This window comes from Notechis scutatus, chromosome 1 (genome assembly GCF_049901735.1).
Source record: "Notechis scutatus isolate UNSWTSFEM ecotype Mainland chromosome 1, rNotScu1.2, whole genome shotgun sequence".
NCBI classification, from domain to species: domain Eukaryota; kingdom Metazoa; phylum Chordata; class Lepidosauria; order Squamata; family Elapidae; genus Notechis; species Notechis scutatus.
The window spans coordinates 29,367,891-29,383,902 of record NC_142009.1 but is presented as its reverse complement, the minus strand read 5'-3'; the positions used below and the strand labels follow the sequence as shown (position 1 = coordinate 29,383,902).

At 38.8% G+C, this 16,012-nt stretch overlaps 1 protein-coding gene across 6 annotated transcripts in view; it reads right to left on the bottom strand.

The window, feature by feature from the left end:
- The window catches only part of NCOA1 (nuclear receptor coactivator 1), a 304,667-nt gene that overhangs the window by 160,392 nt on the left and 128,263 nt on the right, over positions 1 to 16,012 (bottom strand). The gene's annotated exons all lie outside the window — the stretch shown is intronic.

Genomic DNA, 16,012 nt, shown 5'->3' with positions numbered 1-16,012 from the left:
AAGGTCAGATAAGAAGTACCACAGAAATATTAAAAGTGGACTGGAATTTAGAAATCACCACAGAATCTATGTTAATTTATTCCTAGGCAAATAAATTAATAGAAATATAATTTTTGTTAAAAGGGTTATGGATAAACCCACAATCTATGTCATGCTTACAAAAACAATGACACTCTCAGCATTCAGATAACAAAACTATTTTTTTGCTTTGTAAGTAAAATAAGTTTTAGATCTGAACTTTGTTGTAAAACCACTGAGCATTGGAACAAGCATAAAATATTTTACCAATAGCATATTAACTAGTAATCCTGAGAATAGAATGCACAACTCAGAAACAGGCAGAGCTTCAAAATAGCTACTGGGTTGTTTAGAAGTCACAATACTTTGTGGGCCATTTTTGTACTTTCAGAATGAATATATCACAAGGGCCATTTTCCCCATTAAGCTTGATTGGGAATTGCCTGGAATTTTAGTATAAGATGGGAGGCAATATATGTTAAAATAAATAACTAAATAAATACAAAATTTACATGTTTCTGTTGAAAAGTTTTCATTTCAAAATGTGCTTTCTTTTCTTTATAATATTCCTTTGCTTTACCATCTCCATTCTATAGAACTAGCTACTCTTTCACCAATAATCCCTTCCATATCTACAGGTGAAACTCAAAAAATTAGAATATCGTGCAAAAGTTCATTTATTTCAGTAATGCAACTTAAAAGGTGAAACTTATATATGAGATAGACTCATTACGTGCAAAGCAAGATAATTCAAGCCGTGATGTGTCATAATTGTGATGATGATGGCTTACAGTTCATGAAAAACCCAAATCCACAATCACAGAAAATTAGAATATTACGTGCAATCAATAAAACAAGGATTGTACATAGAACAATATCGGACCTCTGAAAAGTATAAGCATGCATATGTACTCAGTACCTGGTTTGGGCCCCTTTTGCAGCAATTACTGCCTCAATGTGGCGTGGCATGGAAGCTATCAGCCTGTGGCACTGCTGAGGTGTTATGGAAGACCAGGTTGCTTCAATAGTTTCCAATGGGTTTCCAAATGGCTGGTAGGCGGGAGGTATCAGGATGCTTCAATAGTGGCCTTCAGCTCTTCTGCATTGTTCGGGCTCATGTCTCTCATCCTTCTCTTGGCAATGCCCCATAGATTCTCTATGGGGTTCAGATCAGGCGAGTTTGCTGCCCAATCAAGCACAGTAATCCCACGGTCATTGAACCAGGTTTTGGTGCTTTTGACAGTGTGGGCAGGTGCCAAGTCCTGCTGGAAAATGAAGTCAGCATCCCCATAAAGCTCGTCTGCGGAAGGAAGCATGAAGTGCTCCAAAATCTCCTGGTCAACGGCTGCACTGACCCTGGACTTAATGAAGCATAGTGGACCAACACCAGCAGATGACATGGCTCCCCAAATCAACACAGACTGTGGAAACGTCACACTGGATCTTCAAGCATCTTGCAGTGTGTGCCTCTCCATTCTTCCTCCAGACTCTGGGTCCTTGGTTTCCAAATGAGATGCAAAAGTTGCTCTCATCAGAAAAGAGGACTTTGGACCACTGAGCAACAGACCAGCTCTGTTTTTCTTTAGCCCAGGTAAGATGCTTCTGACGTTGTTTGTTGTTCAGGAGCGGCTTGACAAGAGGAATATGACATTTGAAGGCCATGTCCACGATCCATCTGTGTGTGGTGGCTCTTGATGCACTGACTCCAGACTCAGTCCACTCCTTGTGAACACTTTTGAATGGCCTTTTTCTGACAATCCTCTCCAGGCTGCAGTCATCCCTGCTGCTTGTGCACCTTTTTCTTCCATACTTTTCCCTTCCACATTACTTTCTATTAATGTGCTTTGATACAGCACTTTGGGAACATCCAACTTCCTTTGCAATTACCTTTTGAGGCTTTCCCTCCTTATGGTGTGTGTCAGTGATGGTTTTCTGTACAACTGTCAGTTCAGCAGTCTTTCCCATGATTGTGCTTCCTACTGAACCAGACTGAGAGACCATTTAAAGGCCCAAGGTGTTATGGCTTAATTAGCTGATTAGAGTGGGATACTTTGAGCCTAGAATATTGAACCTTTTCACAATATTCTAATTTTCTGAGATTGTGTATTTGGGGTTTTCATGAGCTGTAAGCCATAATCATATCAATTATGACACATCACGGCTTGAACTATCTTGCTTTGCATGTAATGATTCTATCTCATATATTAGTTTCACCTTTTAAGTTGCATTACTGAAATAAATGAACTTTTGCACGATATTCTAATTTTTCGAGTTTCACCAGTATATAGCACCCCTGTCCCAATACTTTTTTTAAATTTTTGCTTATCTTCATTCTCATTTACACCTCATCTTCAATTTCTATTTTTTGTCTATCAAATAGCTTGTCTCTCTCACCTCATCAGGCTCTTTTCCCCACAGCAATGTGTAAAGGGAATCATGCACGAGGCATTCACTAATATAAATTGTTAGAATAGTGGAAAAAATAGATTAGAACCTCGCATTTATTATTGAAAACTGAGTGATTAAGTCAAGTGGGATGAAGTTAACCTGGTTTGTTTTTCAGCATAACATCAATCCGGGCTAGGGGGATTCATTGCGGTCCAAAAGATTATCCCATTTATGAGAAAAATCTTTCTGGCTACAAAGGCATAGTGTCTAAAGTTATAGTTGATATATTACCACTCTTCTACTCAAAATGCTCCTTAATGGTGATACAACTCAGTTTGAAATTGTTGATCTCCAAAGGGACAGTCTATTTCTTTTTACTGTACCCAGTGTGTCACTATGTTTGTATACATAGAATTTTCAAATTATATTTTATGTAAACTGCATTGAGATATTTTTGAAAAGAAGGACTAAGGATGATATGATAGCAGTGTTCCAATATTTAAGGGGCTGCCACAAGGGGAGGGTCAACCTATTTTCGAAAGCACCTGAAGGCACAAGGAGCGGAGCAAACCAGAATTAAGGAAAAATTTACTGACAGTGAGAACAATAAACCTGCAGAACAATTTTCCTCCAAAAAATTGTGGGTGATCCAACACTGGAAGTTTTAAGAAGAGATTGGATAGCCATTTGTCTAAAATAGTATAGGGTTGTCTGCTTGAGCAGAAGGTTGGACTAGAAGACCTCCAAGATCCATTCCAACTGTGTTATTCTGTTAAGATCTGAAATAAAAATATTAAAAATAATAGTACAGTTTTGATGATAGAAATAGATGGAAACTGTTGTCTGTCTTACCATTCAGTTCAGAATCTAGAAAAGGGAATTAAGTTAAAGGGCTAAAGTTCATAGATGCTTCTCTCAGGATGGAAAATATTGTCTTTCCAAAGGCACAAATTTTCTAAGACATCAGGCATATAGGCCTTTATAATGCAAAAACCTTTGTTTGTGAATTTTTACCGGAATCCTGTCATGTCTTCCATTATTCCTTCAAAAATTATTGGGGGCAAAAAGATGTAACTGTACAATGTATTTTGATTGGAAGCATTACATGTTATGTTATGTATCTGAAATCATTTATAGTATGAATTTTGCATTTAATCCAGATTCCTCTTAAATGAGCTGAAACTAGTTATGTCTATGCAAACAGGAAACGTGGACCATCAAACTAATATAACTCCTTTTTTTTCAAAGAAACATGCCTTTGAAGTAAATTCATCATCCAAAATCCTCTTAAATCCAGGATTATCTTCAGAATCTTCTGAAGTGGCTACTTAATAATCAAATGATATATAAGGATTAAGATTTCAATCCAAAATAAACTTAGCTGAGTAAATTTTAGTAAACTCAGTATAATTTATTGCTGAATAAGCAGCTTTAAAACTGTACTATTTTTTACGAACATAATTTTAGAAGTTCCATTGTCTGTGGTGCATTATTTTTGTTTATTTGTTACATTCATATCCAGCTTCTCTTCCAGGCCCTGAAAGGATTGTGCATGGCACTCCTTTTCTTCAACTTTTCCCCACAATTATTCTGAGGAATTCATTAGACTGAACAATAATGGCAATGACTGGTCCAAAGTTGCCCTCTGCACCCTTATAATTGAGATTAGACTTTTGAATCAGGATGTCTTAGACTTATCGTTTAATCATTATATCATGTTTCTTCAATAATAAAGAAATATAAAAATTCCTTTGGGTTGAGTCAACCTCTAATGACTTTAAAAACATAACCAGACAATTTTCTTGTCAACAATATAGAAATTGTTTGCCACTGCCTTCTTCTGAATTGTTTTATTTTTTAACTTCCCAGTCTAGCAAGAGTCCTGGTATCTCCTCATGGTCCCCTATGTAACTGCTGAGCAGATCTGAACCTGCTTAAGTCATGTAGGTGCTGATATCTAGCTGGTCTACTGAAAGGAAGAGTGGAGCTTACATTGTTTTCATAGGCATTCAGATTTAAAGCAGAGATCAGATTTAAAGCAGGGATCAAACCACCTCAAACTTCCAAGGTGCTTAAAATTCAAATACGTAAGTCACCATAGGCACACTTTTTAATATCTAACGCTAGATGCAGGTTAATTTAACTCCATAGCAACTGTAGCTTCCTTTTCTTTCAAAGATGATAGTAATAATAGTGACAATTTCTCTTAGTGGCCTATCAAATCCCAAAAGATTTCAGCTATAAGATTGAACAGAATATGATGTGAGAGATTTGTAACTGAACCTTTTGGTTTCATTCAAAATGGCTACAAACTGGATTAGAGCAACTGCACAGGAAAGTAAACATGATTGTGTTAGAGATACAGTGATTAACCCCATGATATTGTCCCATCTTTAATTATAGTTTTCTTACAAGGTCAAATAGCATGTAGCAGCTTTGAAAATGGTCAAACTCAAAAATGGTACAGGGAGAAACATTTAATTTTCATCCTCTTTCATCCTCCTGCTTTGTCCAAAATTTCTGTGTTTGTTTTTTTTTAGCAAAAAGCAAATAATCAAGGAAAGTTTTGTGAAAAGAGCTTCCAAAGATGTGTCTAAAAGGATTTTAAAATTCTTATTTCCCAGCCAGAAAGTTCCTCTTATTTTTGGAGTAGCATATAAATCTTAACTGATCTCAACTGGTTCTGAATAACAGGGAAGACCAATTCCATATCATTTCTCCTTTGGAAGTAAACAGACTTTCAATCCTAAATAGCAAATTTTGTGTGTGTGTGTGTGTGTGTGTGTAATATCCATGGTATTTCAGAGTGTTTGCTTGCACATTATTCTAATCTATGTGCTTGTCCAATCTGTAGAAGAACTGCTTATACAGAAAATGGGAAGCAGCACTTATATTCTCCACAGAATCTTTACTATGGATATGAGAAACGATGACAGTTTTCATATTTAACAGCAAATATTTCTGTGAAAGTAGTTAATTGGCTCAAAGGCAATTTTCTTAAGGTTTAATACAAACACTTAACTCTTTTTAGTCACCATATAAAAGGTAGGATTTGACCAGATGTTATCCAGAGTTATCTATATAGAAAAAATAAAAGCCTCATTGGGTCAAAGGCAGCCAGTTGGTCTGGGTCGGTCTATGCTGAAACAGAAGAAGGTGGCAAACAACTGACTTTGCTCTTTGCAAGCAATTTTAGAGCAGTGTTGGTTTCCTAGCAACATGATGGGATACAGGAATCTACTGGAGGGATAACACTATAAGCTATGCTCAGCAGGCTTGTGTGTGTGTCTGTCTGTCTGTGTGTCTGTGTGTGTGTGTGTGTGTGAGAGAGAGAGAGAGAGAGAGAGAGAGAGAGAGAGAGAGAGAAGCCTTGTACCACAAAAGTATTATTAATCTTTAGTGATCTCCTGAATTCTAGGTTCATTAAGTACTGCTAGCCCTAAAACCTTATCACATAAGCAGAGTACATCGGCACACATGTTTGCAATATTGCTAATCTGAAAAGGCCAGAATGCCTTATTGTTCTTATATGATGAAAGCCAATGTTTTTATTAGGATGAGAGACTATATTTTCAAGGCCACATGTTCAAGCATGCATTTTAAGCCAAGATACTTAAGCCTAAAACTTATTGTTAACTATAATTGCACATAACTCACACAATTCACTATACCAGGTATTTACTAAAAGGGAAATATTTTTCATTTAGCATTTCAGGATGCTCATAGTAGTGAAAAAAAATGAGACTATTAATCAGCAGGGGAAATCAGTTTATTTCTCCTACTAAATGCTAATGACTAAACTTCAATCTTTGAATCCCTACCTCTAGAACAGGGATGTCGAACTTGATTTCATTGAGGGCCACATCAGGGTTGTGTTCTACCTCGTGGACCGGGGTGGGCGTGGCTGGGATGGGCATGACATCACTCATGTTGGGGGTGCCTGTGGGGGCCCGAGCATTATGCCAGTGAAAACGGGTTCCCAAGCTCTGTTTTCAGTGGCAGAGGATTGCAGGAAGCCGTCGCAGCCAAAAATGGAGCTTGGGAACCTGTTTTCCCTGGCAGAGGCCCTGTGGGCCGGTCCTTCACTGTTTCCAGGGCAATCTTACGGGCCAAATCTACGCACCCCGCAGGCTGCATCCATCCCCCGGGCCTTCAGTTTGACACCTGTGCTCCAGAACAAGGCCAGATACTAGATCCCACCCTTTTTAAGAAAATATTGTCTGTATGTAAGCAATAGTCCAGTGACACAAGAAGAGTTTGAGGATCAGAAGAAATGTAGTTTCTGAGACATCAGAGGAAGGGAACAGATATGACAGCTGAAATAAACTCAAAAGTAATTAAAGCAGAACAGCTATTTTTGAGCAAGTCACACTTAGGCAGAAAAGAGCAGAAACAGTTGGTCAAAGCAGCTTCAAACAGTGGTTAACATAGGAGTGGAACAAAATAGGAAGTATTTCTTACAATCAATTGTCCAAGTGAAAACATTCAGGATTTGACTTTGCCCATTCCTCCTGGATTCAATCTTAAAAAATAAGTCTGTTCTATACAGTATGATATTAATAAATAAAACATTTGGAGTGGACCATCTTAACTAATCCATTCATGGAAGAATACACCAGGTTCCTAGTTCTTCTTGTTCAAAGACAGTAATTACATGACAGTATGAATCTAACTCTTATTGGCAGGAAATGCAGTGATTGGGCAATGGCACAGCAATGTTCTGCCAGCTGATTGCCTTTTTCCATGTTCAGGAGAAGAAAAATTTAGGCAAAGTAACAATAACAACTGTAACACTAACTTTTATCTGTGCTTTATCATCTCAAGTGAATCTTGGTTTTCTAGTAAATTAGCAAGAGCAAGTGAGTCTCTTTCAAACCTGTACATAGAATAAAAGATATCTCATTTCCTCAAATTTATTTTTCTGAATTCGGTTTTAGTATACCCTTCAGCCACACATATAACAGAAGTGTACTATTGCCAACTCATGCATCAATCACATTTTAAAACCCTTGAAACAGTCCTATGTTCAGAAAAATAGGAGACATGTACATTTCTAAAAACAGTTAATGGTTCATTGAGCCATTATTACAGGCTCTATGTTTTCATAACTACTTGGTTTAAATGAGGGGAAGAAAAGAACTAATTTATATTAGTGGTGCATACAGTCCCAGCTCATGACCACCATATTAATGTTTAGAATTCTTTATATCAATGTTTGGAATAGCAACAAAAATAGACATTTGGCAACTTAGTGCTCAAATATAACCCACAGCAATCATTTTTCAAATCATCACTTTAATAATGGGGAAAACGAGATCTTGTGGTCCAATATCCTCTGCTACCAATGGTCTGACATATTTCCCTGCCTTTAATTCAAACTTGGCAACTTTAAGGCTTGTGGACTTCAACTTCAACCCCTGCTTTAACTGGCTCTAACTGGCTGCTATTCCTTGCTGGCAGACAGAACATTAAAAAAAAAAAATCTTTGGCTTATTTGTGGTGGAATTCATTCATTCATCCATTCATTTGGTTCATTCAATTTATATGGCTGCCTATCTCAAAGAAGAGATGTTGGATGGCAAATAACTATAAATTTGGCCCTGGAAGAATGGTCTCCTCCACAAATCTAGCTTTGATAACCCCTAGCAAACCTCCACTATGACCTGCCACCTATGAAGGCTCTGAGGAGGTCCAGACACATAGTAATTTGGTAATTTAGCAATACAGACAATAATGGATATATATTGTATGTTTATAGAACATAATTTAATAAGACATTTATCCTTTCCCAACAAAGGGGTATCTTTATTAAAAAAAACATTTTAATTTGGTCAGAGACCATCATAACTCATTCTCATATATATATACATAGCTATATAGTTGTAATATAAAAGTTGCTGGAGCTGTGAATCAGAATATTAAAATGAACATTTCTATAAATGAAGGCTGTCAATTGCCATTATGCCATCAGATTGGAGTGTCATTAAGAAAGATAAACTAGAATGGAGTAACAACTCTTCTTGACTGTAGAAGTCACCAGTTGCTATGCCAACGAAAATCCATCATGTTATTTTCATTAAATTAAATAAGAAAAGGTAAATCAGTACACTTGGAAAGACTTTTACAATAAAATCAACTATATCACAATTTTGATAGGGTTATCTTTGCATTTTTAAAAACTGCAATATACAAGCCTACTTACTCTTTCACAAACACCATATATCCACATTCACCTAAATTGTTTCATATTATTTAACCTTCTATGACAGTTGCCAACATCTATGTCATACATTGTAGAGGTCATGTGACCAGCTTTTAGTTTAACCAGGAACAAAGACACAGGGATATACCGTTTTCCACCCTGGGTCCTGTGAATGCAGATGGATTATAAATTATGTAATAAATCAATAAAAGGGAAAGGAGCTTATAGAATCCACACTAAGGTAGTCAGAGTGGCTTTAGTACCCTAATGTTCCCATTAGGAGTAGTACCTTATCACTCAGGAGTTTAATAGTTATTTATTCAAACAAGGAATTCAAGTGCTTTGAAGTACAACATTATGGGGCTCTTCCTCCCCGCAACCTGATTGTCTCTCAATGATAGATGGGAGGATGAGAACTGTTGGTATAATCCTTCCCACTGTTTAGAAAAGATACTTTAGCTTCTGGGATTTCAATAGTAATAAAAGAATATGTTTTCTATCTCCTAAGATGTATTTATTTCTACTTCCACAAGGAAAACTACTGAAGCTGACTCAGCACATCTTCTAGGTGGCTGCCCAGAACAAGAAAAGAATTTGGATTCAGATTCTTAGCTTGTAAAGTTACCACTATCAGCATGTGTAGCTTAGGAGCTTTAAATCATAGGGCTAATCAGAAGTTTTACCCAAAAGCATGGAATTTGCCCTCAAACATTAGGATTAAAAACCTTTCAGAGGAATAGCCATATCTATCTGTTGCAACAAAGCTAACAAAGAGATTGGTTGAACTTTAAACACCAACACATCCAATGGGACATAAGCTTAGGATAAATATTCTACTTGTAGTAATAAGCCAGCAATGGAACACATTGTGAGGTTTCCTCTTGAGAAGAGGTTAGAAGTAGCCCAGCATGACAACATAATGGTAAAGCACTGTTTCAATATGGGTAGAAGATTCTGTAACTCAGTTTCTTGAGAGAATTCTGGGAGTTGAAATCCACATATCTTAAAAGTTTCTAAGTTTGAAAAACACTGCTCTAAACAGACTGGGGGGGGGAAAAAACTAAGAGTAGAATAAACCAGATGCTTCCAGGTGTCTAAGGATGATACAGCTCAGCCATTAACACCCTACTTGACAAAACCACTTAGCAGAAAAGCAAAGTGGGAAAAAAAACCAAGGAGAACTGGCATGCACAACACACTTCAGATTGTTAAAGTATATTTTGCGGCTATTGAAAGCTGAGACCTAAGCAAGCTGACTTCACCAGATAATTGAGAGGCTGTTAGATCTGTGTGTCAGGTGTTGTGATCCCAATGATGATAGTCTTAACATTTTCAGAAATGCAAAGGGAATGCGTTCGTTCTGCAGTAGGAGTGCGAGCAGAGACAGGGAAACCACCAGGGACACAGCTGCTAACAGTGAAACTAATTCATGGTTATTAATAGTTAAACCTTTGCATTCTAAGAGGCAATGGGGGAGGATGTACTTCTGCAAGGGCTTGACCATGATAACACGAAGGGAAGCTTTGTGTTTATTCCCAAAGGAAACTTGCTCACACAGTAATGAAACACTTGTATGCTTCCCTCTGATTTGAGAGGTTTCAATTCTGATAATAGCTTATTCCTCTCCTCTCTCCTCCAGAGGTAGCTCCTGCCTCCTCAAAGTAAGAAATAGCTAGCTTTAAGCCCAGGGGAGCCAGAAGTCACAGGGAGCAGATAAACATCAAGGGTTAAACAAATTGAAAATTGTACAAAACAGAGTTTGAAGAGAGAAGGACCCAAGACATAAAATGACACATAAACATTTCTTTGAGCTCAGGGATTTTTTTTTTTTTTACTAGGACTGAGACATTATATGTTAAGCATAAACCATTACATAGAGAAAGGGAACTGCTTTAGCAGGGATCCCCAAACTTGGCAACTTTATGACATGCTATGCTGGCTGAGGAATTCTGGGAGTTGAAGTCCACATATCTTAAAGTTGCCAAGTTTGGAGACCTCTGTGCTTTAGGATCACTCTTGTAAAGGATTGTGCTACAAAATGCTCTGACCTCGAAAATAATACTAACAACACTCCTTGCACAGAAAATTGTGAACTGGAACAACTCAACTTCAAGACCACAAGTGGAAAAGGAAGCAGAAAGGGAGGCAGGAGATAAAAAATGTAACACAATATAGCAAGAAAAGTGGTTCAAATCGTGTTATTTATTTATTAAGCATTCTCAGAAGACATTTAGAGTGTGCACAAAGAATGGATGTTGCTCCTTAACTGCCACCAAATTATTATTAGCTTCTCTGTTATATCTATTCACAATGGTATTTCTTACAGCTACAAAAACTACTCACATGATAAAAAGTACTAAAGATTCAATCTGTAGTTTTGTGCCCTGAAAACTTGCAGAAGTAAAAAGTATATACTCACAACTCTGAGCATATCTCAAAAGCCCAGTTCTGGTGATTGGGGTAGATTTTTTTCCTGGTTTATCTACTGTAAATATGTTAAGTCTTTCATTATACAGATAAAGCAGCCCTTTTAGGAAAAAAAATGTATCTCACAATGATGTACTGTGGGAATTGCTATCTGTTTCCTCGCGCGCGTGCAAGGACAACGGGCCTTCTGGTAGTTGTTTGTAACACGAGGCGAGGGACAAGGTCGAAATGTTGCCACTTCTTACCCAGAATTGTAGCAAACTTAAACTTTACAGCTTTGTATTCTCATATGGTATTTTGTGTGATGTAATGAGTTTGTAACAACACACTAACAAAAAATTGCAAACGTTAACAAAGATTGCTTCTAATAAAAGAGGGTGTCAGAGCTTGCCCTGGGCTCTCATCCCGATCTGGCTTCAAGACGACTGCCTCAGTGTCTTCATTCATGAGAGACCACCATAACTGGTGACCCCGACGTGATCATCTGCGAGGTGGTACGTCTTTGGACCATCCATACTCATCGGCTGGCATAGCCTTGGTATACCTCATCCCTGATTCGATCGCAGGCGATCGCCGTGGATCCCTCGTGAGTATGGGTGGAGGATTCTCTCAGGACCAGAAATTGCACATTGAGGAACTAAGAGAATCAACCAAACGAAATTTTTTCCTTTTAAAAGAGGGGCTCTCTTGAAAAACCCTCAGTAAAGCCTCTTTAGACACTTCCGAAATGATGGCTGCAGCTATCACCAGAGGTAATAAACCATCTGGTAATTGTTACAATTGTGGGAAGCCTGGTCATTTTAAATCACAATGTCGAGCCCCGGCGGGGGGGCAGCAAAGCCCTCCGCCAGCAGAGATGCTCGACAGTAGAGGGCCGGCAGCTAGCCCCTCTCCCAAGGCTGCCCATATACCATCCACTGTGTATGAATTATCAATGGCAGAAGATGTGTTCATATCCTTTCCCCATCTCTGTCAGCACACAGCTTCCTCCTTCTGCCTCCTTCTTCTCCGATAAAACTGCTCTTACAATCTCACCCTCATGCCCTTCTCAAAGGAATCTCTGTGGTTCCCGATCTGCTCTATCCTTCCTCAAAACTCTCAGCCTCTCTCTTTTTTTAACAAACTTTGTTAATTTTTAAAGACATGCAGAACATGGATACACAGAAACACAAAACATAAAAGCATAAAAATCTCTTTTCTGAAAGTTGCTTAGTCCCAGGTCAAAACTCTTGGTACAGACACAGATTCAGATTCGTGTTCATTTTGCATACCATTGGCATTTTTCATACCATTGGCATTTTGCATACCATTGGCATCTTATTGGCATTTTCAATTTTCTACATAGCTTCTCCTCTCTTTTGAATTTTCTCGGTTTTATTTTGTTTATCTCCTCTCAATTCGAATCATAGTTTGTTATTCTTTGTTCTATTTCCAGCTATCCATTTATCTTTCTTCTTTGAAGAAAAACTTCTCCTGTGCATTGAATGGAGTGTGATGCCTTTAACTCTTTCCCCTATATTTGTAATACTTAATATAGAACACATAATTTGCACTGGGATTCTATCTGGTGCATTCTGAAATTGTGCAGTATTGTTATTCATTAGTGTTGATGTTCATTTGTGTCTTGAACATTTGGTACATTGCTTTTCAGTTAAACCACATCACATATTATTGATCATTATTTCATTGCAGTGTTCCCCCTTCTCCTACTTCAGATCTTTCATTTCACAAAAGGTTTCGCTGGGATAACATAGTCTAATCATTGATGTTGACAATCATTTATGTCTTAAACATTTTACCCCTTTCGGTTAGATATCATGCCTTTGTGGAAACACTTATGCTTTCCGGGATTGTCCCCCCCCCCCCCACATCCCATGTCTTAAATCATTGTTTCATTACAGTACTCTCCTTTTCTTGGCAAAGGTTTCACTAGATTATACTGAGTGTTTTGTCACATTTTGAATTGCATGTTGTTTCCAGTTTTCTATGGTTATTTCTGGATGCAGGTGTAGAAGTGCGGTCTTGTGTGCCTTTCTGAAATCCCTTTTTCAGTGGAATTTGTCTATTGTCTCTGGAGAACTTTTGCTTAAGGCCTCTCATCTCTTCCTTTCTCCCTTGCTTCTCCTTGTAAAATATTGGAAAAGAGTGCCTAGGACACCTTTCCCTTCTTGCTTTTCTTTTTTTAAATTTTGATATACAAGTTTCAGTCCATCCACACGTGATGCCATTGTGTAGACATCCCTCGTACAATTACAACAATATTTAGGGGCTATTAATTGGACCCGTCCCTATTTTGGGATTACTACACACATGCTCAACCCCCTGTTTGATGCATTAAAGGGAGGAACCACTCCAGGGGATAAAATTACCATTACAGATCATCAATTAAAAATCACCCAGGACATATAGCACATTATGCAGAAAAGGTGGGTCAACCGATGTCACAACAATGCTCCTATTTCCTTAATCTTGCTCAATACACCCCTCCTTACCTACTGCTGTATTAACCCAAAAGTCTCAGCACACTAGCAACCTCCTTATCTTAGAATGGATACATCTTCCTCAACACTCCTAAAAAATCTCTTAGTCTGTTAAAACTGGTTGTTGAAAATGCAAATGAGGATTGCAAGAGGATTCTGCAGCCTCTATCTGCCCGAGGGGGGGCTTCCCTCTCGGACTATCTAAAGGCTTGCAGAATCGTGGGAACTGAGGACCATGATTGTTTGTTGCAAGTAGGTGGATGGGTCAAGCAGGGTTGAAGAAGGAAAGAGGAAATCAGGATTTGCAGTCATGATAGGAGCAGGGGAGGTCATAAAAGGGCTCCCTCCTTCCTTCATGGTCTGCGCAGAAATGTGAGTTGTTAGGATTGGAAACCTGAGGAAAAAGAGAAAGATGAGTTGGGAAACTGAGAAGGGGTGAAGGTGGTTTCTGTGAATGCAAAGTATGTTTGAAAGTAAACAAGAAAGTAGCAAGGAAAAAAGAAATGGGAGGGCGACCCCTGATGGGCTGGCCTTTCCAGAGAACACAGATTGATTTCATCGAAGTACTAACTCCATACACACAAAATGCTTTCAACTACTGCCTATCCTTCACTTCAGTCTCTGTCTCTAAAAATCTTCTCTCTCTTTTTGTTACATTGCAACACCTTGTTGCACAGCACCAGCACCCGCTCTTTGTAGCACACATTTGCAGCCACCAACCCTTCCCAGGAATTCTCCAGGAAGGCAATGATATGGCTGATGCGGCAGCTGCAGCTGCAACCGCAGACAGCGCCATCTCTTGCATGATTCTTTCACAACAAACACCCTGGGACAGTCATAGTTATTTTCATCAAAATAAAAAAGCCTTGGCCAGACAGTTTAAATTCAAATTTAAAAATATCACAGGGTTGCCAGGACTCCAGAATGCATTGAATGTTTGCTTGTTTACTCTTAACTTCCTCAATGAGTCCGGATCCCCCCCATGCACAGCAGCATCACGTCATTTCGCTTCCTCGCCTCATCTTGAACCCAGACCAACGGTATATTTTCATCAGCATCATGCCAGATCCTCAGTGGAAAGGTCCTGCTGAACTTATAACCTGGGGACGAGGGTACGCTGACAACAACAACACCATCTGGGTCCCTGGACGACACGTAAGGCCTTTTCTACCCAAACCAGCCTTGCCTACATCAGCATCATGAAGCTGCCCACTGCATTCATCATTTGCTTCCTGGGTTTCCACATCGTTCCTGCCAATACAACAGCCATCCCATCCTCCTGCGATGCCTGCATCAAAACTACTCGCAGCGGAACAAAGACCCAGTCCACCCTGATCTATCATACTTTGAAGCCTGAGTGCAACTCCACGACAATCTCCCCTTGTCTGCATAACAACACTCAATACGCACGATGCTACACCAAACAAGGTATCCAATGCTACGAACCAAAGGCTGTGGGGCCCATCACCGCCTCACTGTATGTCTATGCCTACAAAGGAGGATCCAGCTCTGACCTTGCCTCAATGTTCTCTACCAGTCAAGCAAAAAATGGGTATATTACCCATAATGTCACTCGGGGGGTTACCAACACTTCTGTGTGTTTTGATGCTTGTTTTGCCATCAACAAAGGCCAAGGTCCTAACGACACTGCAGGAGTCACCTGCGGCTCACACAGCTGGCAAAGATCTTATCTACAGGAAAAGAAATATCTCTTCCAAAAGGTGTCCGGGACTAATGTGGGGGCCACCACTGTTTACAACTACTGATACACCCCACCTATTGACTCTGCTCAAGTAAGAGGCCCTCAAAATATTAATATCACTGTTAAATCAAGCTCTACTTCATGTACCACTGACAAATGTAATCCTATTTGCTTGTACACTCATTTACCTGAAACAAGAGGGTACCATACCCCCACATATATATGCTCAATAGAATTATAAGGTTGCAAACTGTATTAGAAATTATAACCAATGAAACTGCTCTTGCTTTGAAAACATTAGCTAAAGAAAGTGCATTGTCTAGAACATATATCATGCAAAATCGTTTGGCGTTAGATTATCTCCTTGCCAAAGAAGGAGGAGTGTGTGGAAAATTTAACCTTAGTAATTGTTGTATTGAAATAGATGATAGTGGAAAAGTTATTCAACAAATCACTGATAGAATGATCAAGATTGCACATGTACCTGTACAAACATGGAATGGTCTTGATTTTAGAGACATGTTTGGATCCTGGTTCCCAAAATTACCTGGTTTGCAAGCTATTGTAGCGCTTATTGGTATGATTGCTGCAGGATGTATTATATTGCCTTGTGTATTACCTATCTTTGTACGCACTATTTCTAACAGTTTATCCCTTTTGGCTGAGAAAAAAGCCACTGCACAGGTAATGGCTCTCTAGAATCAACAAATAACTAACCACTGCCATCCGAAGAAGAAATGGGAGAGCCAACCTGTGATGACCCAGACGAGGACAAGATGTTTGTGATGGTCGAAG